The 23,147-nt window shown below is 44.0% G+C and overlaps 1 protein-coding gene and 1 pseudogene across 2 annotated transcripts in view; one reads left to right on the forward strand and one right to left on the reverse strand.

The window, feature by feature from the left end:
- The window catches only part of ST6GALNAC3 (ST6 N-acetylgalactosaminide alpha-2,6-sialyltransferase 3), a 510,150-nt gene that overhangs the window by 25,934 nt on the left and 461,069 nt on the right, over positions 1-23,147 (forward strand). The gene's annotated exons all lie outside the window — the stretch shown is intronic.
- LOC139004388 (DNA-directed RNA polymerases I, II, and III subunit RPABC1-like) lies at positions 22,622-23,109 on the reverse strand (annotated as a pseudogene).

A 23,147-nucleotide genomic window follows, 5' to 3' on the forward strand; every position in this document is an offset into this window, starting at 1 on the left:
GCGATCGATTGTGCCTTGCAGAGGGAGGCCCAGGCAACCCGCCACAGCGCTGCCCTCTGCAGGGCAATCATGAGGCGATGGTCGGGCCCCTGACCAATCACATCGCACCCACCTTGGCTGGCCTGGCACCAGTGAGTGCCATAGCCTGGTCGTCTGGATGGTAGTTCTGCTGTTCGGTCGTTTGATCGATTTGCATATTATGCTTTCATTATTATAGATGCTTGGACATTTTCATGTTGTATAAGAAGTTACAAAGTGGGATTGTATTTCAACCCTAGCCATCCATTCACCTAAATTCCATCATCAGAGACAGGACTTCTGCCTTGGTCACTGTTATGTCCCCAGCTTCAGGCACAGGCTGTGCTGGTTTGTGCTCCATGAGCTGTTGTTGAAGAATAGAATTCTCTGTAGAACCATAGACCATTTGAAGCTAGAAGAGGTTTTAGCCTGTCATACTGAAACCAATTTATAGATGGAGATACCAGGATCCTGAGATCTGAGAAGTGCTCAAGGTCACACAGGTGCATAGCAGAGTCAGACCAAGGTCTTAGCTCAGGGCTCTTCCTACTTTTCTCCACTCCCTCCTCACTTTGCTGGCTTGTTTAACCACCACTTTTTCTTTCCTGATAACACTGAACTTTAAAAGCATTTCATTACAAGTGTGATGATATAATATGGCATTAAGACACGACAAGGCAAGTTTTATTGGCCATTACTACTTGCCTCAAGTGAGTGGTGAAGCCTTTGACCACTCGAGGCATATATTAATAGCCCCATAAAATACATCCTGGATTGCTAGTGCTATTATCATCCGGCTATTATATTTCCTAAAATTATTGTACAAATGCCACTTACACACTTTTTTTTCTTTTTCTTTTTTTATTAATCTGGGGAGATTAGCCTTCTTTTATGAAAGACAGTTCTTCACTTGCTGGAGAAAATAGAATTGTCAGGTGACTAGGAGAGACTATAAGCTTTGGAATCAAACTGATCTGTGCTCAGGGGGTTGCTCTGCTACTTTCTAGTTCTGTGGCATTAGGCAAGTTTCTTAACCTTTTTGAACTTTAGTTTTCTCTTATGTTAAATAACAAAAATAATACTTGTTTCTTAGAGTTCATATATATATATATACATATATATATATGAGTTCATATATATATGTATATATATATATATCACCTAGTTTAGTGCTTTGAACATAGTAAGCAGTTAATAAATCATATATTATTGTTTTGATGAATGCAGATGGGATTTTTTCTTTTAATTAGTCAATTTATTTGTAATATTAAAAAATGGCTCAGAACTTTAACATGAATTTAAAATTTTTTATTAATAAAAGAGCTAACATGGGTGGAACATTTGCTGTGTTTCAGGATTTATATGAAGTGCTTTAAATATACTGTTTCATTTAATCCCCACTTTATGAGATAAATGCTGTTATTATCCTCACTTACAGGTGAGGAAATAGAAATATTAAATAATTTGGGATTTCCAAGCTGGCCAGAGACAGAGCTCACACTAAGCCCGGTGTTCCCATTGCCTGTGATCTTAACTATTCCATCGCACTGCCTCACTCCACCACATCTTGAGTTCACAGTGATGCCAAGGAGTTCATTGAAAGGAAAACATGTCTGATGAGAATTAACATTGAATGGGGAGAATTTGATCAGGAAAATGTTGCTAATGCAGATGGCTCTTGCTAATTTGGAATTTGTCATGAGCCTGATAGAAGGCTTGGCTGAAAGTCTGCGCTGGTGCTAATTTTGAAGGTGGTAATGGGTAAACAAATGAATCCTATCAACAAAAGGAATGTTGATCCTATTTAAGTACTTAACTTCCCCACCCCCAGCATTTTACCACTTCTCTGCACACAAAATTAAATGTAAATTGTTCTAATGTGTTCATGATCACAGATCCTTCAAGTGATCTCTGTTTGGCACGCTTTTGGTTAGTAATGTAATACAGTTGCAGTGGTGGACATTTGTTTCTTATTTTCTTACCACCTCCCCTTTTCCTAATAGCATTTAGATAATTATTTTGGGAACTAACACCTTCTTCCATAGAATTTGGGAGAGATGGGCCCTGATTGGCATTGACCCATCTTCTGAAGACCATCCTCCTTGTGCAGTGGTGAGCAGACTTCAGCCAGGCCTTACTTAACACATAGCATTTTCCGGGTCTGTGTTGATGAATTCAGTCCTGGGCATGTGCCCTAGGTTGGTTGAATCAGAGTGAAGCCCAGGACTTTTCTTTGATGGCTGAAGAGAGAGAAAATTTCTCTTGTTCAGAATGGTCTGGGCTGCCCAGGTGAGGCCTGGAACTGCTGCAGCCACTTTGTTCCCATGAGGAAAGCCAGCTAAAGAATGAGGCAGACATAAGGAGGAGGTGAAAGAATTAAAGAGGGACTGAGTTAGAGTACTGATCAAACCATCTCTAATGTCTGTCCTACTGCTGGACTTTTTTGTTACATGAACTAATAAATTTCTTTTGTTGTCTAAGCCAATTTAAGTTGGGTTTCCTGTTTCATGCACTTGTCCTAACTGATAAAATTGCATTGTATACTTTTTCTATAATTTGGAGTTTACAGTAATAGAGATGGAACCCTCACATCAATAATTGCATTAAGTATCGTTTAACTATTAAGGCAAAACTACCTGGCAGAAAGCAAGTATTTAGCCACAGCATCTGTTACATAGTGAATACTTAATGAGTGTTATTTGCTGCTATTATTGGTATTATTGTAGTATTTATTGTACTTATTAACAGATCATTCTCTTTCAGAGCAAATCTTTGTTTCCTCTCTAGCCCTCATCCTTTAAAAAATGACCTGAACAATGTTGATTAGGACAAGAGGTACAGACAGAGCAGAGTTTTGCTAAGTCCACAGAGTGACTTAGGAGACTCTTCGCCATTTCCCTTCCTTCTCTATTCTTCCAGACATTGAGTTCTGTGAGTGAGTCTCGGTCTGTGCTCAGGGCTCAGCAGTGTGTTTGGGATGACTGTGTCCTCCAGGTGATCTGTTGATGGCCTTGGGGGGCTCTGAGCAGGGATCGCATGGTGCAGCCCAGTTCCTCGTCAGCCGAAGTCGTCATGTTGCTTGGTGTGGGGGGAGGCAGAGCAACAGCAGCAAAGTCCCCCCACCCCCTCCCTTTTTGCTTTTTGAATCAAGAAAAAAAATTCCTAATTCAAACATTAGGAATATTCATTTTTGGATGGGAGAGAGTGAATGTATGAACAACAATAGAAGCCTGGGCCAAAGAACAGTGACTGAAATCAGTGTGCTGACATATATAAATGAATGAAATCGTTGCACTTCCTAAGTGTCCTTCCTTCCCCAGTCTCTCTGCCGTTGTCATGGGAAATGTGTGCATGGCAACATGCACTCTGAAATGGGAAGGAGATTTTTCTTTCCTTTTGCCCAAGATTTGTACACTCTAAAGAGCCAGAAGTCAGTTTCTCGCTATCGTCCTGAGACATTAACTTCTGGTTTTCCCTTCCTGTGAGCCCAGAGAATCATTGTCATATGCTCCCTGGTCATTAGTTCATGGTAAGAAACACAGGCCTCCTTCAGGGTCTCCAACAACTGGGCAGGGTTTCGTTGGCCAAGGAGGGAAGTTTTACTGCCGGTTTGGGTTTGCAGCTGTAGGGCCTGTAGTGCGTGCACTTCTTCAAGTCGCAGTGGACTAAGCTCATTCAGGACTAACTTCTCTGTCTAATCCTGTGAGTGCAATCAATAGCTGATGAGAATAAAGGCAGCTATGGCCAAGTAAGTATCAATCTAGCACATTCTTCTTCAAGTATGTTCTCATTTTATCTCACAATGATCAACAACCCAACGATATCGGTCCTATTTTTAATGGTCATTTCACTGATGAGGGAAGGGAAGCGTTGAGGGGTTCAGTTACTTGCCCTGGTCACAGTCTTAGGAGGTAGAAGCAGCACTCAGTCCCACCTTGGTCTGACACTAGAGAATGCATTCTTAACCAGCCTGCTCTCTCTTGTTACCATGATTATGTGCTCCCTTTGTAGGTGCCCTGTGTGTGCTCTTATCCTTGTTTTCTCACTACTCTTGCTATGCAGAGGCCTCTTTCTGCTTACTTGCTCTTATTCGAAGTTTCTTCCTTACTAATCAGTATGCACCTTTTTTGTGATGGTGCCTTCTTCCTTCTGTCCCACTCTCCAGCCCACCTCATGTTCAAACACAGTCCCTGGCAGCCTTTGTGGATAGGCTCATAGGAAGATGCGGTGTGGAGAAAATGGAAACTTCACTGCTATGGTAGGTTTAGGCTCTTTCCCCCCCTTTTCCTTTCGCATGCACCCCAATGTACTGTAATTGTCCATATGCTCCTAGTAACCCCAGCTATGTGCTAGACCACTTTCTTGTTTAATCACATTCTTAATCTCCAAATCAAAGTGTTCTCCATTCTGAATAGAGATAGCAATATAGCCCAGCTTCTTGGATGGAACAGTGTTTAGCCAAGTTCTGTTTGCTCCTTACTGAAACGTAATCAGATGGTAAAAAGAACCAAATAATTTTTTTAGAATTCCTTGTGATCAAAAAGATGTCCTATGCAAAGGTACTGTCTTTACCTAGTCAGCCTTCTGAGCCTTAGGATGTAGGGGCTCTGAAATATTTTATGGGGAATTTAAATCCTTTGATTGAAACAAAGATCCTAGGAGGGAGGAAAGAGAAAATCTCAGTAATGATTAGGTATAGTGAGTTAGGCATTCACAAAAGTGTCAGTTATTTTGAAAAAAGAAATACTCAATACAGTGAGTTCTCAAATCCGGAGACGTGTGTGTGTGTGTGTGTGTGTGTGTGTGTGTGTGTGTGTGTGTGTTTGTCTGATGTCTGAAGAAAATGAAATTTTTCACATCTCAAAAAAAGGAGCATTTTCCTTTGGGCTTTCTTAGTCCACAGCAGCTTGACAGCTAATCAGAGAGCTGCCACTATGCGGGGTTTCATTGACTCCATTTTCTTATTATTTAATTAGATGATTTATGGTTTCTCTGACAGGTCTGGTGCAGCCTTTGTGTTGCTAGGGGGAATCATACATAACTTGCCGTCCTGGTTATGAAGCAAATAACCGTACCCAGCCCTCATTTGCTGTGATGGTTTATGTTGTCATGATATGTATGACTTTCATCAACGTTAACAGAAATTGGCCAATTACAAAAAAGTGAATAACATTTTTTGCTGACTTTGTCTCTGGTTGCGCTCCCACTGCTCCCTCTTGTTAGGAGTAACAGGAGACTTCTTGAGTTAGAGTGGCATTGTGTTTCCATGCACAAAACCAAAGCCTCCTTCCTGTAAACTGAGCTGAGGTGGGAAGGGCAGGAAAACCAAGGACTAGGCACCTGCCATTTGTTATGAAGGGGTTCATTATCTGAGAGCATTCTGTACATTCTTCTAGAATGTTCTGTTCAAAGGACAAGAAGCAAAGTCCTGCCTCACCTTCCTGAAGTGTTTGGTGGCCCTGTCCCCTGAGCAGTGTGCCCTGCTTGGTGCCTGGCTGTCTTGCTGTAGCGTTTTGGAGAAGCCCGATTCCTCTCTGGCCTGGCAGATCTGGTCTCAGGCTGAGCAGGGAGGAGCGAAGGCTGCGTCTGTACTGCTCGCTCTTGGCATTGCTAGCCTGCCAGGGCACCATGCAGAGCCCGGGCTTCCAGGCACACTTTGGGTGAAGTCATTCTTCCCTGAAAACGGAGATGGGAAATTTCTCCTGACGCTCAGGAGCTGACTGAGAAGGTTAAGCAAAGCCAAGCCGAGGAGAAGGCTGGGAGTGTGTTCTTTCAGACACAGGTTTAGAGTGGGATCACATTGCTCTTCTATGGTTTCCTCTACTAACAAATTATTAAGGTACATTTCCATTGTAAAAAATAATGGCCATTTGAAGGTATTTGAAAATGGACTAAGTTGTACATTTTTTCTTAAAACTGTAATATAGAATATGAGATTAGCAGTGAGCTGAGAATTATCTTTCAAGTTTAATTTGTTTGCTTATGTTTATCTGAATGAAAACCAATAGGGTTGGCCATGCTCAGTTCCTCTCTCTCTCCTTTTCTTCTGCCCATCAGGCTCATTATAGCTTCTTTTCATTCTTTTAGTCCCCCATGTTCTCCACTTCCTCTCCCCCTCTGGAACCTCACCCTCGGAGAAATCTGATCTCAGTTACCTACACTTTATACCTCTTAATATGAATGTAAACCTGGATACTGATATTCCCAGGGGGCTTGGAATAATATCACTTATTGTGAACTAGAAGACTTTGCCTCCTTTATAAAGGAGGTAGAAACCAGAACCTGAATCCCTTTTAAAAATAAACTTGAAACTTTTGTGCTTTGCCTTGTTTTTGCATTGCCTGGACTGACTGTGACTCTGTTAAGTTAGAAGTGTGTGTGAGTAAGCCTTATAAACAGCACTGTCGGGGAGAGATGGAGACCTAACAAAATGCAAACTTGCCACCAATTTGCACTGTGGATTTGGCAACGTCAGCTCACCATACTGTTGTATGTGAAAAGGTTGTATTAAAAGATCTCGATGGGCTTTTATAGACCCCAGAGTCCAAAGAGTTTGTCTTTTTTTTTTTTTTTTATTAAATCTTTATTGTTCAGATTACATTTGTTCCTCTTTTTTCCCCCCCATAACTCCCCTCCTCCCAGTTCCCGCCCCACCCTCTGCCCTCACTCCCCACCCACTGTCCTCATCCATAGGTGCACGATTTTTGTCCAGTCTCTTCCCGCATCTCCCATTCCCCTTTCCCCCCCCAGAATAGTCAGTCCATTCCCTTTCTATGTCCCTGATTCATTATAATCACTAGTTCATTCTGTACATCAGATTATTTATTCACTTGATTCTTAGATTCACTTGTTGATAGATGCATGTTTGTTGTTCACAATTTGTATCTTTACCTTTTTCTTCTTCCTCTTCTTAAAGGATACCGTTCAGCATTTCGTATAATACTGGTTTAGTGGTGATGAACTCCTTTAGCTTTTCCTTATCTGTGAAGCTCTTTATCTGACCTTCAATTCTGAATGATAGCTTTGCTGGATAAAGTGATCTTGGTTGTAGGTTCTTGGTATTCATCACTTTGAATATTTCTTGCCATTCCCTTCTGGCCTGCAAAGTTTCTGTTGAGAAATCAGCTGACAGTCGTATGGGTATTCCCTTGTAGGTAATTGAGTCTCTTTCTCTTGCTGCTTTTAAGATTCTCTCTTTGTCTTTTGCTCTTGGCATTTTAATGATGATGTGTCTTGGTGTGGTCCTCTTTGGATTCCTTTTGTTTAGGGTTCTCTGCGCTTCTTGGACCTGTAAGTCCATTTCTTTCACCAGGTGGGGGAAGTTTTCTGCCATTATTTCTTCAAATAGGTTTTCAATATCTTGCTGTCTCTCATCTTCTGGCACCCCTATAATTCTGATATTTGTACGCTTGAAGCTGTCCCGAGGCTCCTTACACTATCTTCATATTTTCAGATTCTTTTTTCATTTTGCTTTTCTGGTTGGGTGTTTTTTGCTTCTTCACATTTCAAATCTTTGACTTGATTCTTGTGCTCCTCTGGTCTGCTATTGGGTGTCTGTATAATATTCTTTATTTCAGTCCGTGTATGCTTAATTTCTAGATGGTTCTTTATCATAGCATCGAAGGTCTCATTAGTTTTCGTGAGGCTCTCATCAAGTTTATTGGCTGCTTCTAGCACATTATTGCAAGCCCTCAAAATTGCGTTTTTTAGCTCTATATCCTCCATTTCTGTCATGTTTTTTTGTCTCCGCATTTTTTATGCTTTCTTGGTGCACCCCCTTGTGGTCTTTGTGCACAGTCTTGTTCTAGTTGAGCCTTGATTGTTGTAGTTAATACTAGAGGGATTTGACCACCAGGCCGACTGGCTGTGAGAATCAGCTGTGGGAAAACTTCTGTCCTCTGGAGAGGTGCTAATCTAGCTTTGCCTGAGGAGATCCGGCAAATGGCTCTGCGCTGGGCTTGGGCGGGGCAGGATCAACAGGGCGGGCGGAGGGAGCAGTTATGGCTGCTCTCAGTCCCGTTCCTAGAGGCTCTGCTTCTCAGAACCCCAGCAAGGGCTGCAAACCTCGGAGAGAAAGCTGCCCTCACGTTCCAACTGATGCCAGACAATCCCGCTTCTCCCGTTTGAGTCTGAGTCCCTAGAGACTCGCCCGGATCTGGAGCTCAGATTCTGAGACTCCCTCTTGATTGAAACAGACAACCACGCCCTCAGCCACCAGCCAGCTTTGCGCGCGCACCTCGGTACCTTTATATTTTCCACACTGCGCCTCCTCTGAGCCTCGGAATGCTGTTGTCTTTCCTTCTAGTTGAAGAATCTCTCCTCAGCCAGCTTTCCTGTGGTTCTGGGTGATGTCCGTTCCGTCTTTTAGTTGTATTTTTGAAGTGATTGTTTGCGGCAGCAATCTCAGGTGTTTACCTATGCCGCCATCTTGGTCTCCTCCCCAAAGAGTTTGTCTTAAAGGAACAGGCTCTGTAGACAAGTTGCAGGTACCCAACAGTGGATGATCTTGGAGTAACAAGGCTGCCTTATCATGGTTTTGGGCCACTACAAGCACAATATATAAAAAAGGAGAAAATGTTATACCTTTAGTAGCTGATATCAGGCTTTTCTTTAGGAAGAGAACTGATTTTGTTTGAGAAAATACCATATAAGTCATTTGAAGTAGATGATAAAACACTGAAACCATTAGTGTGTGGGAGCCCAAGACACAGATAGAGATGATTAATCTTTTGTATATGAGAATGTAAAAGGAATTTGTATTTTGTTCAGACCTGGGCAGGGTTGGAGAAGAAAATAAAGGAGTAGAGACAAGAGAAGAGAGAGAGAGAGAGAATCTGGAAAGATGGCAGAAGATTGGTAGCTAACTGTTCTACAAGGAAAAAAAACCCAAAAAACCCCCAACTCATAGAGATATTAGAAACTTAATGTCTAATATGAGATTTTAATTTAGTTTGCTGTGTGTTCTCTACTTTTTGTGACTTACTAATCTTTAGTAAATCCTATTTTATTTTTAAATAGTTTTTGAGTGGATTATTTTATGGGAACTAAGGAAGGCTTTGACATTCTATGTTTAGAGTAATCTGGAGTAGAATAGAGATTGCAGATCTATATATATAAACGCCTAAGCGACTGGCCGACCGGCCGGTAGCTATGTCGTGCACTGACCACCAGGGGGCAGACACTCAATGCAGGAGCTGCCCCCTGGTGGTCAGTGTGCTCCCACAGTGGGAGTGTCGATCAGCTGACTGACGGGCGCCAGATGCTGGGCTCATGGCTGGAGAGCACAGCTGAGGAGGCACAAGCCTCTCCTGCGGACAGTCCCCCTGGTGGCAGTGGTGGCTGTGATAGCAGGTGCAGTGGGGCCTGGATGAGAGGGAGTGGCACGAGGCCTGGGCTCTGACTCCTCCCTGGCCACCTGTGGCTTCACGCACTACTTTGTGCTGTGTGGGATGGACGTGGACGGCGGGCTAGAGCCTGATGAGCTGGCAGGTAAGGCGGGGCTGCAGTGGTGCGGAGGTCCACTGATCCCTGCAGGCCAGACCCAGGGACCCCACCAATGCACGAATTCCGTGCACCAGGCCTCTAGTATAGACATAAAATCCTATAGGTGGAGCTTGACCATGAGAGCATAGCTTCAGCGAGAAATTTGTAGATATCTTGGTGAGAGATTTGTATTTCTATTGGGAATGGAGTTGTAGGGTTCCTAGGTCTTAAAAGGTAGATAAGATGGAGGAGTTCCCAAATGACGTTGTTATGGGGTCTTTCCTACAAACCCAGGACTCTGGTGAAGTAATGATGGACTGCCAGTTTTGACACATTTGCAAGATCCTGAAAAATAAAAAAAGAAGAATCTGGAATGTGCTCTTATATATTTTTTGTTGTACCTTTGAGATGATGTGTTGACCTCATCCAGTTCTTGATGATGGTTCTCTTTCAGCCAGAGGTTATTTGACTGCTTCAGAGAGATCTAGAAAGCATGCTTCCTTGGTTTCATCTGTGGCAGCTTGCAACTCAGTGATGGCTGTCTTGCTCACTGTTGTTTCCTGGAATTTCTGAGGGAAATTCTAAGACAAACCATTGCTTTGTCTGTAGACATTAGCTTTGAAGATGATGAATTAAATTTCCATTGTCAAACAGTGCGTGCTATCCAATCCCAGGTGGATAGAATGGATTTGTATTTCACAATCACTCTGAAGAAAGATAGGAAGCTAGAATGTTAATTAGAGTAAGGGGTACCATTCTAGTTTTCATAGCATCCTACCCTGTACTTTTTCTTTGTAGCACTTACCAAAATTGAAATTCATTACCTGTGTACTTGGCTATCAACTACTTTCTTATAACAGGGACTGTTTGCCCTATACCAGACCAGGAGCAGTGTAAACTAAACCTGAGCAATGGGATGAGAGGTACTTATTTTATCCTTCCTATTTTCTCCAGTTTTATAGCTTCTACAATGAATTCCCCCCCCCCCCATTACAAAATACAAATCTTATGAAAATGAAGGATGTATAACTAAGTACTCTATATAACTTATAAAAGATGATATTTGTGCAGTTGAATAAGAGACCTACATAGAAAGAGCTGCAAAGAAAGGGACAGATTGAGAGCTGTATGTACTTGCTAAGTTTCCTCTCTTGGATCTAAGAGCTTGATTAGTAGAGGAGATATCCTAAAGGGAGTCCCACGTGTGCTGAGATTGAGGAGAGTCTATCCCCACAATAATTGACATGGGAGCTTTGTCTTCACTTAAAATAAGGCCACAGTTCATATTTTGTTCTGTACCTTTTAGAATTGGCTTCTGTTTTTTCAAGGGGGAAAAAATGAGACTGCTACTATAGGATCACTTGTTAGATGTATTATGTTTCAAGATATATTTCCAGGCACTCCATGGTGGAAATTTGGCTCTTGGAGCTTAGGCTTGGTTTGTGTATATTTGCTGCATGTCAGTATATTTCAGTATGTTTCTAAGTAAACTGTGTAGTTACCCCCAAACCCCAAATGATTCATGACTGATTTGGGGTAGCTGTAATTTTTCTTTAAATGTCAGAGGGAAGAGAATTTAAATGTATTACATGCCAATAGTATTCCAAAGCCACACTTCATGTTCAAACCACAGAAAGAGTCATTTACATTTAACAGGGCCTGTGAGTCTTAAGTAATGATCGTTTGGGAATGTATCTTTTGATTTTAGGTTGAAAGGAACCATGATGTTTTTAAATTTTTGGTTTTCAGATGAGTGGCTAATAACCTGTTTTGAGAAAAGCATTGGGGATGGGAACATATACGTGGCTTCTCTGAGCACAGAAATCCTGCTTCTCGGTGGACCACAGTTTGACTTTGTTTTCAGGGTTGCCTTGGTGTAACAAAGCGTCCCTTATGCCTCTGGGGTTTTCCTTGCCAGCCATCACCTGCCAATTGGTTCCTGTCTATGTAAGTGTTCTGAGTCGGAAAATGAGGTGTAAGAAATGCTTTATTTGATTCTAGGCCACTCCTTCCTTTTGGAGACCATTAAATTTCAAAGTTTAGCATTTGGCCTGGTTCACGTGCTCTTTTTTTTTCTTCTACTCAAAAATATGTATTTAAGTCTTTTTTTGAGCCTTTACCATTGCAAGGCACTGTGTATACTAGGCGTTATGGAATTAGAATCCACCAGGAGAGTAGGGCTCTGCCATTGTTAAGACTATAGTGTGATAAGATAGAAAAGACATCAGCTGTAAAGCCACACAGCTCTGTCATTGCAGACATGGTCAGTGCTCTGGTCTGGGATGGGTGGATGGAAGAAATCTAAGTAGAAGATTGGCTGAGGGGAGGTGGCTAGGTGAGTGGGATGGAGAGTATAGGTGATATTTTAAGGAAAGATCTTCAAGTGAGAATGAGCTACTGTCATTGTAGAGATGAAAAGAAGATGCAATGACTGGAAATCAGAGCAGAAAGGTGAGTGTGCCCCACGTAGGAGAGAGTGGAGGGCAGGGGCTGGATCATGAGGGCTTCAAGCAACATTGAGGCGTTTGGATTCGTCCTGAGCTAGGAGCTTTCTGTTCACATAAGTGTCCACCTCAGGAAGGATGTGTAGCTTGACCATCCCTCTGCCGGAAGCCGGTCCACCCTTGCTGCTTGATACAGTCACTGCAGGAAAGAAACATCTGCACAGCATATGTTTCAAGGGACCTGGCGATATAGCATACTGTTCTTAATATGTTTGCTCCCCTTCTTGGTGCTATGTGTTTTAACCAAGGTCACCTCTCTGAGAAAGGTTGTTTCCCCAGGTAGGGATTTTTCCCTGAAGTTAGGGAGGAGATAAAACCCCTTAACTAAGTGCCAGGCGGGTAGTTAATCACTTTAACTAAGAACAATCACACTTAAGCTACATAATCTTTACTCCCTGGAATGGAGATAAGAAACAACGCCCTAACCTTTGGAATAGAAATTGACAGGATTAAAATCAACTAGTATAAATACAGATGTAACAAGACAACAGAACACAGAACCTAGAGACAGAACCTAGTAAGAAAACATGGCAAGAGAACCTGACTAGAACCTGGCGACAGAACCTGACTGGAGATCCGGGCTAGAACCTGGCTGGAGAACCTAGCGAGAGAACATGGACACAGAACCTGGCTGGAGAACCTGAACAGAACCTGACTACAGAACTTGGCAGGAGAACCTACCAGAACTTGGCTGGAGATCCTAACCAGAACTTGGCTGGAGATCCTAGCCAGAACTTCACTGGAGGTCCTGACCAGAACTTCGCTGGAGATCCTGACCAGAACTTGGTTGGAGTTCCTGGCTAGAGATCCTGGCTAGGCTGCTGATCAACTGAAGGCTGTCTCTGTGTCATTCCCTCATCACCGACTCCGTCCACACCTTTGGGGACCCCTGGACCTGCTGGGGTTGGATCCCAGCACCCCTCCCTATCCTTCCCTAATATTCCTTCTCCGTAGTTATCACAAGGCAGCCATGTTGCATTAGGCTACTCTGTTTCTCAGCCACAGGCGATGGATCAAGGGGTTTTTTCTTAGTTGATTGCCTTGGGTATTGGCATTGGAATTGAGGAAGAGAAGTTAGTCTCTCTCCTGGTGGCTGAAACAGAGGGCCTGAAAGTGAAGAGCTATTGGAGGCATGTTCTGTCACATGGCGTGAGGCGCAGACATGAAGGAATGAAGCAATTCCACGGAGAGAATTTAATGTGAAATCAGAGAGGGAGAACATACTCCCGGGCCTTCCTTATGCTCCAGGCCCTGGTGCTGTTAGCCTGGTTTCCATGATATAATAGTACTCCTCTAGAAAATCTCCAGTCCCAACTTTTTGTTTAAAGTAGCCAGAGGTACTTTCTGTTACTTGTGTAAAATTATTTTTTCTGTGTGTGCAGATATTTATAGACATATATTATAATTCTGCTTGAGGCCTGTCTTCTGACTGTACATGAGCCTCAAAACGTGTTAATTCATGAAAAGTCAATTACCCTCTAGTTTAGTTTGAGGATACAAAGGAACAGGAGAAGTTAATTTCATCTAACATTTCCCGAGAGTGAATGTGATCCACGGAAGCTTTGCTGCGTAAGCAGAAAAACTTTAATGGGATAATGTAAGAACGTAAAGAAAATTTACCTGTAGCATTCTCTCTCACCTGAGTCTTTATAGCCCACTCAGATCTTAGTTCTTTTTGATGTAAACAGCTTCGTATTAGCATAAGTAAAAAATGTGGTTTATTGACAAGCATGACCAACTACGTTTTCCTCATTCTGTCTTTGCTGTATTGCCAACTCTTGGCAAGAGCAGCTTTGCTAATGGCAGGGTCACACTCTCTGGTCCGGCCTCTGGGCCTGCTCATTTGAACGGACAGTCTCTGCCAACCACTGCTGAGAGTTGAGAAAGTGCTAGCTTGAAAATGGGCAAAGTAAACACAATCCCACACTGTGGTGTGATAACCAACTAGTCTGGTTGCCTAGTTACTGAGCTGATGGGGAGGCATGTTGTACAGTGGATTAAGAACAGGCTTATAGATTCAGACCTGTGTGCATATCCCACCTCTGCTAGTCACATGCTGGGTAACTGCAAGTTTCCTGTTCTTTCTAAATCTCAACTTTCTTATCAATAAAATGGAGGTAATAATAGTATGTACTGTATAGGAATATTATGATTTAGTACAATATTTAAGAAGCACATAGTAAGTTTGTAAGTATCAGCAATTATTATGTAAACCTGGCTACCACACCTAGAATTTGATAAACGCTATGGCTCTTTTACCCTGAAAATGTACATATTCATATCTTTAAAACTTCAGTGGGTATGTATCTCCCCTGACCTAGCTGTCCCTGAACAGCAGGTTAAAGATCCCTGACTTAATCTCACCCTTCTTTCATAGGCAGGGATATTGAAACCCAGAAGAGCTGCAATTTTTCAAGGTCAGGCCTTGCTTGGCAGAGCTGGATCTGGAACTCAGGGACCTCTCTCTTAATTCACTTCTGTACCCACTATGCTGCCTATTTCCTGTGCAGAACTAGAGCATTCCTTAGCTGAATTGATATGTCTATAGAGGATACATGACATTTGAAAAAGATACAGTTAGAAGCCCTCACAAACCTTCAAACTTATAAATATGTAAATGTTTATATAGACCCTTGTTTATTCCCAATTATATTTCTACTAGAGGCCTGGTGCACAGATTCGTGCACCGGTGGGGTCCCTCAGCCTGGCCTGTGGGGATCAGCCTGAAACCAGCTCTCCAACATCTCCAGAGGGGTCCCGGATTGCGAGAGGGCGGTTCTTGGATGATGCACACCAGAATCGGGTTCCCTCCTCTCTGGTTCCAGGTGAGTCACTGGAGAACCTCAGCTGCCAAGTCACCACAACTCGGCAGATCCTGTGTTGAGCGTCTGCTCCCTGGTGGTCATTGCGTGTTATAACTACTGGTAGGATGGTTGAACAGTCGGAGGGTCATTTAGGTTTATATATATATATATATATATATATATATATATATATATATACATAGATTAGGGATCAGGCGTTTCATGTGCAAAGCTTTTTTGTGTGTGAATACAATTTTATTAAAGTATCTTCTCTTGCTTGATGGCAAGTTTTCAAAAGGAATCTGAGTTTGTAATAGCATCACAGGCATTATTACATTTGAGGACAAGGATGGAATCCTTTATGGCCAGAGAGATGCCAGTCCCCTGGCATCTCCGTAACTCTCCTGAACACGAGTTGAGTCATCTGCAAGATCCACATTTGTACTTCAGTGAAATTTCACACTAAAGCATGCCACAGATCTTTGGAATCGCTGCTTACCAACAACTGAAACAAGGATTGTTAAATCCTTTAATGCTAGATAGCTAGATATATAAAAGCCTAAATGACTGAATAACCAGAATGACCGGAATGACCAGGACGAACAGTTGCTATGATGTGCACTGACCACCAGGGGCAGACGCTCAATGCAGGAGCTGCCCTCTGTGGTCAGTGCGCTCCCACAGTGGAAGCGCTGCTCAGCTAACAGACTCGTCCAGTGGCCCGTCGTCCCGGCTGCAGCCACTCCCTTAGTAATCCTGCAGATCCAATCTCTGGAGAATGGGCCAGGTACTGACAGACCAGCACCACCGGCACAATCCCAACAGCACTGCCAGCTTCCTGGAAGTTGGCCTTGGGCACCACAGCCTCTTCCCCTCTCTAGGTGCTCCACAAGGAAGAAAGGATATAAAAGTGGCTGCCAGGTGGCTCCTGACAACTGGCATAAACATCAGCGGATGGTTCTGGATCCCACGCCGGCAAGGGCATCCCACTGTCCACCCAGAGGGCTGATCATGTCCCAGCCTGCCCCCCCTTCCCCGGACCCCACCCTTGTACGAATTCGTGCACCGGGCCTCTAGTTTACTCTATAACATCTCTGTTATATTTGACATTGGTCAGACTGCTGTGTTCCATTGAGGGTTATATTTTAAGAGGTCCATAGCCAATCATAATACACATAAGATCAAGCAGTGAAGATGGGCAGGAATCCTGGGAGTTGGGATCTCTGAGGGATGGTAAAGGCATTGAGTGTATTTTCCCTGGAAGAGAGATGAAGAGGGCTAATAAAATCTGTCTTCAAATAACTTAAGGTTGTCAGGAGGAGTAGGAATTTTAGTTATTCTTCATACTGGATTTTTCACTGAGACATATTTCTGGCTGTTTATTAAAAAAAATTAGGTGATACTTTAACAATAACTATAACAATTAAGGCAGCCACTTATTGGGCTTTTAATGAATACTAAGTACTATGCTAAATGCTTTCCAGGGACTATAATCCTTATTTTATAGATGATGAATTTGAGATTCAAGTAGTTTTGGCAATTACTTCAAGGACTCCAGAGCCTTGTGAAGGGTGAATGCCTCCCTCACAGGGCAGGTGAGAGGTTGTAGGAGGAATAGGTTCCTTGAGCACCAGCCTTCCTGTGTCCCATCTACCTGGCGGTCTCCAACAGAGCCAGTGCTCGGCAAATGAATAAACAAGTGAATGAATAAACAATTGAACCCTGCATTCCGTGGGAGATTGGACTTCTCTACTGGTCTCTAAGACGCTTTAAAACTCACTGAGCAGGAAATCAAATACATTCCCCCATCCTTCGGCTGTTTGTTATGAGCTAGTCAGAGTCTGGCAGGTGGTGAGAGTGCCCTTGTAGCTCTAGTCCTTGGGAATGCGCTGGGTGATATGGTGCTTCTGTGAGAACTGTGGCCATTCGTTGCCCCCAGTGCTGCTGTCTGCATTCTGTGGAGCTTAATGGGATGGGATGAGCTCTGTGGAGCAGAAGACTTGAAGAAATCTGTGAAAAATGACTCCTGCTCCTTTGGATTAAAGACCAACTTAAAGGAATAGTAAATGCTTTATGTTAGCCACACACTTTGAATACTTGGCACAAAATGTCTCCTTTGATCTTTGAGGTAGATAAAGAAGATATAATTCCTATTTTATAAAGGACACTTAAGCTCAGAGAAATCAAGGGACTTGTTCAAGGTCATATGAAGTTCCAATCTCCCCCTAAGCTGCAGGCTCGGTTGTCATCGACCTACTTGGTATCTCCACTGGGATAGAACACAGATACTTCAAATCCAGGCTGACCTAACAGAGCTCCTGATTCCTGATTCCTGATTCTTTCTCTAGTGCTGTGCCAATAAAAGCCATCATAGTAAATGTAGGTGTATTAGTTTCCTATTGCTGCTGTAACAAATTGCCATCAACTTAAAGCAACACAACTGTTATTACCTCATAGCTCTGGAGGTCAGAGGTCTAAAATGGGTTGGCAGGGCTGTATTCCTTCTAGAGATTCTAGAGGAGAACCTGTTTCCTTGCCTTTTCCAGCTTCTAGAGGCTGTTCCTACTCCTTGACTCCTGGCCTTGCATCACTCTGACCTCTGCTTTCATGGCCACATCTCCTTCTCTCAATCTGGCCATTATGCCTCCATCTTTCTTCTATAAGGATCCCTGAGATTACATTGGGCCCATCCAGATAATCCAGGAGAATATCTCCATCCAAAGATCCTTAACTTAATTGTACCTGCAAATCCCTTTTGCCATGGAAGATAACCTGTTCACCCCTGAACAGGTTTTGGAGATTAGGATATGAATATCTTTGGGGGCCATTATTCTGCTTATCACACCAAGTTCTAGGGCCAAAACCATGGTGTTACCTTTGTTCTTTCTCCTATTCCATCAGGAGGTCCTCTTGGGATATGTGTCATCACCCCCTTGCTCCCACCCTCTCCCACCTGGACCATTGATGCTGACGCCTCCCATCTGGTCTCCATGTGTCCACCTTTGCCTCCCTACTGTAGCTAGAGTGGCCTTAAGAACGTGGGTTAGATCGCACCAGTCCTCTGCATGCGAGCCCTCCAGGAGGCTTATATCTCACTCAGAAAAAATATCCAAATCTCTTTCCTGCCCTTTTGCCTTGCATTTCGACTTCTTGCTGTTTCTTAAACATGCCTGGGACTCTCCTCCCTCAGATATGTGTGCAAAGCTCACTCCTTCCTCCTTTCATGTTTCCGCTCATATTTCATTTCCTCAGAACCACCTTCCATGCCACCCTGATACTCTCTGTCCTTGTGTCCTGCTTTATTTCCCCATCTGAGCATTTAGCACTCATGACAATGTGTGTGTGTGTGTGTGTGTGTGTGTGTGTGTGTATAGCTTGTAAGTGTATCATCTGCCTTCTTCTGTTGAAAGGGTAGTTCCAGGAGGGCTGAGATTTGCATTTTCTCAGAACTTGGTATGATTCCTTGTGCATAGAAAGAACTTAAATATATAAATGAAAGCTGGGCTTTAAATTCAGGTCTTCTGGTTCTGGATGGGTTACGCTCTCCCCTCCCTCATGCTTCCTCTCCATGGGGTGTTAAAGAAAAGTATGATTTTGTAACATGAGCAAAGTCTTCTTTGTCCTGGTACCTTTAGGTCACATGTGCTCTGTGCATGCTGGGAGCTGTTACCCTCTCATTAGAGACAGTGACCCTGCGGTGTAATGTTTTCATATCTCAGAGTTACTCCTGACTAAGTACAGATTTTCAGATGAGTTTACCGTGGGGGTAATTATGCTGGAGAATATTCACTTGACTCCAAAGCACCTCACACATTCTGGATGTGTGGGCGAGCTGCAAAGGAGGTGCCTGAGCTCCGGGAACAGAGAGCATCATTTTCAGTCAGTTCTGCCAGAGATTGCTGAGCATCCACTATGAGCCAGGGACTGAGAGGAGGGCTGGCCACACCCAGAGCAAACAGCTCCAGTCCTTGCCTTGGAGGAGCCTGTGGTCACATCAGTGCTGCTTCGAGTGTGGTCCATGGGCAAGCAGTGTCTGCATCACTTGGAAATTTGTTAGAAATGCAGAAGCTTGGGTCCCACCCCAGACCTCCTGAGTCAAAAGGTGCATTTTAACCAGATACCAGGTGATTCATGTGCACATTACAAGCAGCAGCACTGTAGGGAACGTGACAAACACATTAGCAGATAGTTACCGTATACAGTACTGTTAAGAGTGGGAAGCACCAGCTACCCAGGGAGGGTGTCAGATCTATGTGAGCGTGTGAGTGGGCTTTCGTGTGTGGCGCAGAGCAGGCTGGGAGGGTGGCATTGACTGTGAAAGCCAGCAGAATGAGGTAATAGCTGAGGCAGGAGTAGGAAGGAAAGAGTAGGGGTTTTTATAACAATAATCATAGCTACTACTTATTGAATACCCAAGAGTATGTAACAGGTTATAGGAACCACTTACATGCTTCTTGCATGTTCCAGGCCCAGTTGTACTCATTTTAATTTCTAATACACTTAGTTTAGTACATTAGCTCACTTTAATCCTCAGAGGTCTCTGTGAGGCTGACATGGTTATTCTCCCCACTTTTCAGAAAACGAGACTCACATGCAGAGGTCAAGTTATTTGCTCAAGGTTGCACAGCTAGCAAAGGTCAGCAGTGGGATTTGGACTTGTCTTCAAAGCCTGGTCTTTTAACTACATAAACACTACTCCACCTCTTCTCTTAGGGGTGAGTGTGTGTGTGTGTGTGTGTGTGTGTGTGTGTGTGTGAGAGAGAGAGAGAGAGAGAGAGAGAGAGAGAGCACTCCCACTAGCTGTGTGGCATTACCAGAGTATAAAATGGGAGGTGGGGAAGGTAAGGACATGTGGCAGACAAGACTTGAGGGGCAGACAAAAGACAGCTTCCATTTGCTAGGTTAGGCGTCAACATTTCACCCTTTTTCTCTCTCAGGGTGAGAGTTTCAAACTAACCACTTTTGGGGTTATTTGAAGAGAAAAAGAATGTTGGTAGTTTCAGATGCAGCTGTGAGGTCTCAGAAGCTGGAGGAGTGAGGCCAGCAGAATTGAGCTGGGCTCCTGACTGTGATTACTGGCGGGCATGCCAGGTGATGGTGAGCTGGGCAGTTCCATTCATCTCCTGTCTGCCCTTCCTCCTCTGGGAGCCCACCTCGCTGCTGATGAGATGGCAGTAGAGAGCCGGGAAGCCGAGTCCTGTTAATGTTTCCATAGCCAGGAAATCATATACACCCTTTCAAGGTGATGTGGAGAGATGACTAAAAGATTTTTGAGAAGTTCCAGATAGAAATCTTTCTAGGTGGCATTGGGAGGGCCTGTCTCCTGGGCAAGTTGCAGTCCTCCCCTGCCTGACCTTGCATAATGAGGCGTGTCTGTGGCTGAGGAACTCACTCCCCACCTACGTGTATTAGAAAGCGGTATTGACTTATTCCTAACAGGCAGCCAGCTCTGGTCTCCATCCACAGCAGCTGCCATCTGCTGTACTGCTCAGCATGCATGAGGTCAGCCTAACCCCAGCTTCTTTCCCTTTTGGGACAGTGTTAAAAAAAGCTCCCTAACTGTCTCAATTTTCCTCATTTGACACCCTCCGTGCTACCTAGAACTTTTGGAGAACTCCTGTTGATCATATATTTCCTCAGGTTTTTTATATATTTATTTCCTCAAGATTTGGGGAAAGGCAAAGTGTTGGTATACAAACCGTAAAACCACATTGTCCACATGGCAGCCATGAGCTACACGTGGCTACTGAGCATGAGAAATGCGGCCAATTTGCATGAGATGTGCTGTAAGAGTAAGATACCAGATTTTAAAGACTCAATACCAAAAAATATAAAATATCTCATTAATAATTTTTATATTCAATACTTAGTTAAGGGTCATATTTTGATATATTGGGTTAGCTAAAGTACAATATTAAATTCAATTCCACCTGCTTACTTTCAGTTTTTTTAATGGAACTACTAGAAAATTTTAAATGACAGGTGTGGCCTGCATTATATGTTTCTGGGACAGCCTTTCTCAACCTCTTTGATAAGGAAGTGGCCAACAAGGCTTCCGTCTGCTATAACCCATTCTTAGAGCTGAAGGTCAAGTGAATTTAATTTTCCCCCCACCCCTAGGACTTCCTCTTCCCTCCTCACCCCTTGCCTTGGTGGTCCTGGGCCCACTAATCAGATCTCATTCAGGTTTTGGGCACTGAGACTATTGATCAGCAAGTGGCTGCTGGTTGGTGCTTTGCCTCATCTGGCCTTTCACTGGGACTCCTCAGCAGGGGCCTCTCAGTCAGCCAACCCCAGAGGTGAGTGACCTCACCATTCTGACCTCAGCCTTCTTCCCTCCCTTCTCCCCTCTTCCTTTCCCTTCCCTTCCCTTCTCTCCTTGGATGATCCCATCCATGATTATGGCTTCATTTACCATCTTTAGACTGATGACACCCAAATTTATTTCTTTTGCCCCAACCCTTCTCCTGACACCATGATCTCAGCTGCCTCCTGGACGATGGTGCTGGGCTGCCCTGCAGGTACCTCAGAGCTTAGCATGTCCTCAATGGGACTCAGACTCTTCCCCCTCCCATGTTTGTTTTGGCTTGTTTTGTCTTCAAATCTTAGGGAATGGTGCTAATGTCAGTTCACTTCTCCAAGTCAGGTACCAGGCAAACTATCCTTGATGCCTCTCTCTTGTATCTTCCATATCTAGTCAGTTCCCAGGCCCTGTCTATTTTACTGCTAAATCCTTTTGAGTGCATCCTCTTCTCTCCATACTCTCTGCTATGGCCCTAGGTCAGGACACTGGCATCTTTCCATCTGTGTCTGCTTCAGTTGCCCCACTTCCTTCCTTGTTGCCTCTAGTCTTGCTCTCCTCTAGGCCATTCTCTTTAGTGTAGCCAATGTGATCTTTCTAGAACACCAAGGTCCTTGCTGTTAGGATCAAGCCCATATTCCTTTATGTGGCCTGCAAGGATCCATGTTTTCCGGCTTCTACCAATTCTTTTTTAAAAAAATATATAATTTTAAATTGATTTCAGAGAGTCAGGGAGAGTGGGAGAGAGACAGAAACATCAATGATGAGAGAGAATCATTGATCGACTACTGCCTGCATGCCCCCTACTGGGGATAAGCCCACAACCTGGGCTTGTGCCCTGGCCAGGAATAGAACTGTGACCTCCTGGTTCATAGGTTGACACCCAACCACTGAACCACACTGGCCAGGCTTCTGCCAATTCTTTAGCTTCATCTCTTGGTTTCTCCTCTCCAGCCCAAGCTCCCTACTCACCAACCAAACAAGACTGCATTAGTGCCTCTGAGGACCACCCTCAGTTGCCTTGCCTTCCTCAGTGAGGTTAGGAGTTCCATAGTGCTCCAGGCTTCCTTTACTATTCTTCTGACAGTGATACTAGTCCGCAGCTGCTGGTTTAGTTGTCACTCCCTGTCCTTCTGTGTGTGATTCCAGGAGATCAGGGGCCTGTCCTTCAGTTTAGCTGCGTCACAAAGGCCTGCACTCTGTGACTACAAGAACTTCAGTAATCTTTATGATGTGAGTGAACAACAGATTCAGTTATTACAGGTGGTAACATTGGGCAGAAAGTGAAAGTGGGACTTATATTCCTTGCTTGTGGGTAGGGTAAGAGCACGGCCACTGAGCACACTGCTGGCTGGGCATCTGCCTGGACCAGCGATGAGCATGCATTTCTACTCACTGTTTAGTTGCTGGATCATGGGGAGGTGTGGGGTCCTGGTGACCATTTACTCACAACCAGGATGGCTGAACTAGTATCTGCCAGTGAAAGATCTGGTGAGGGAAAGAGTTCAGATTTAATGACTCAAAAGAGTTTGTGTGTGTGTATGTGTGTGTGTGTGTGTGTGTGTGTGTGTGTGTGTGTTGATGAGCAGCTCCTGCAGAAACTGTTCCAGGATGTACTTGGGGGCCATGTCGACCAGGGACTGCTTGACGGAGGGTGTCATGCCCTGCTGCACCACGATGAGGGCTCAGGTGATGTTTTCCTCCTGCATGCGCTGGCAGTACACCTTGATGGTCTTGATCCCCACCTTGGGCTCCTCTGGGAAAAAGACAAACATCTGGTCAGTGGGGTCAACATTGTGGGCCACCAGCACTGTGAGGTCCGTGCGCTGTGGCTGCCCTTCACTTGGCTTGTCCCCATACTGGGCCTTGAACTCCTCTAGTGTCTGGTCCAGCTCATCCTGAGTCACCAGGTAGCTTCGGTCATGGCACAGCTGCATAATGGTCTTGCAAATCTTCCACAGCCGGTATGTCTCCTCCTCGTCATCCATGCCGACCGCCGCTTACACTCACTGCGCCTCTTTTTATTTACCTTACCTG

The sequence above is a fragment of the Myotis yumanensis genome, unplaced genomic scaffold (assembly GCF_028538775.1).
Source record: "Myotis yumanensis isolate MYYU_CA2020_CCGP unplaced genomic scaffold, mMyoYum1.0.hap1 SCAF_2, whole genome shotgun sequence".
NCBI classification, from domain to species: domain Eukaryota; kingdom Metazoa; phylum Chordata; class Mammalia; order Chiroptera; family Vespertilionidae; genus Myotis; species Myotis yumanensis.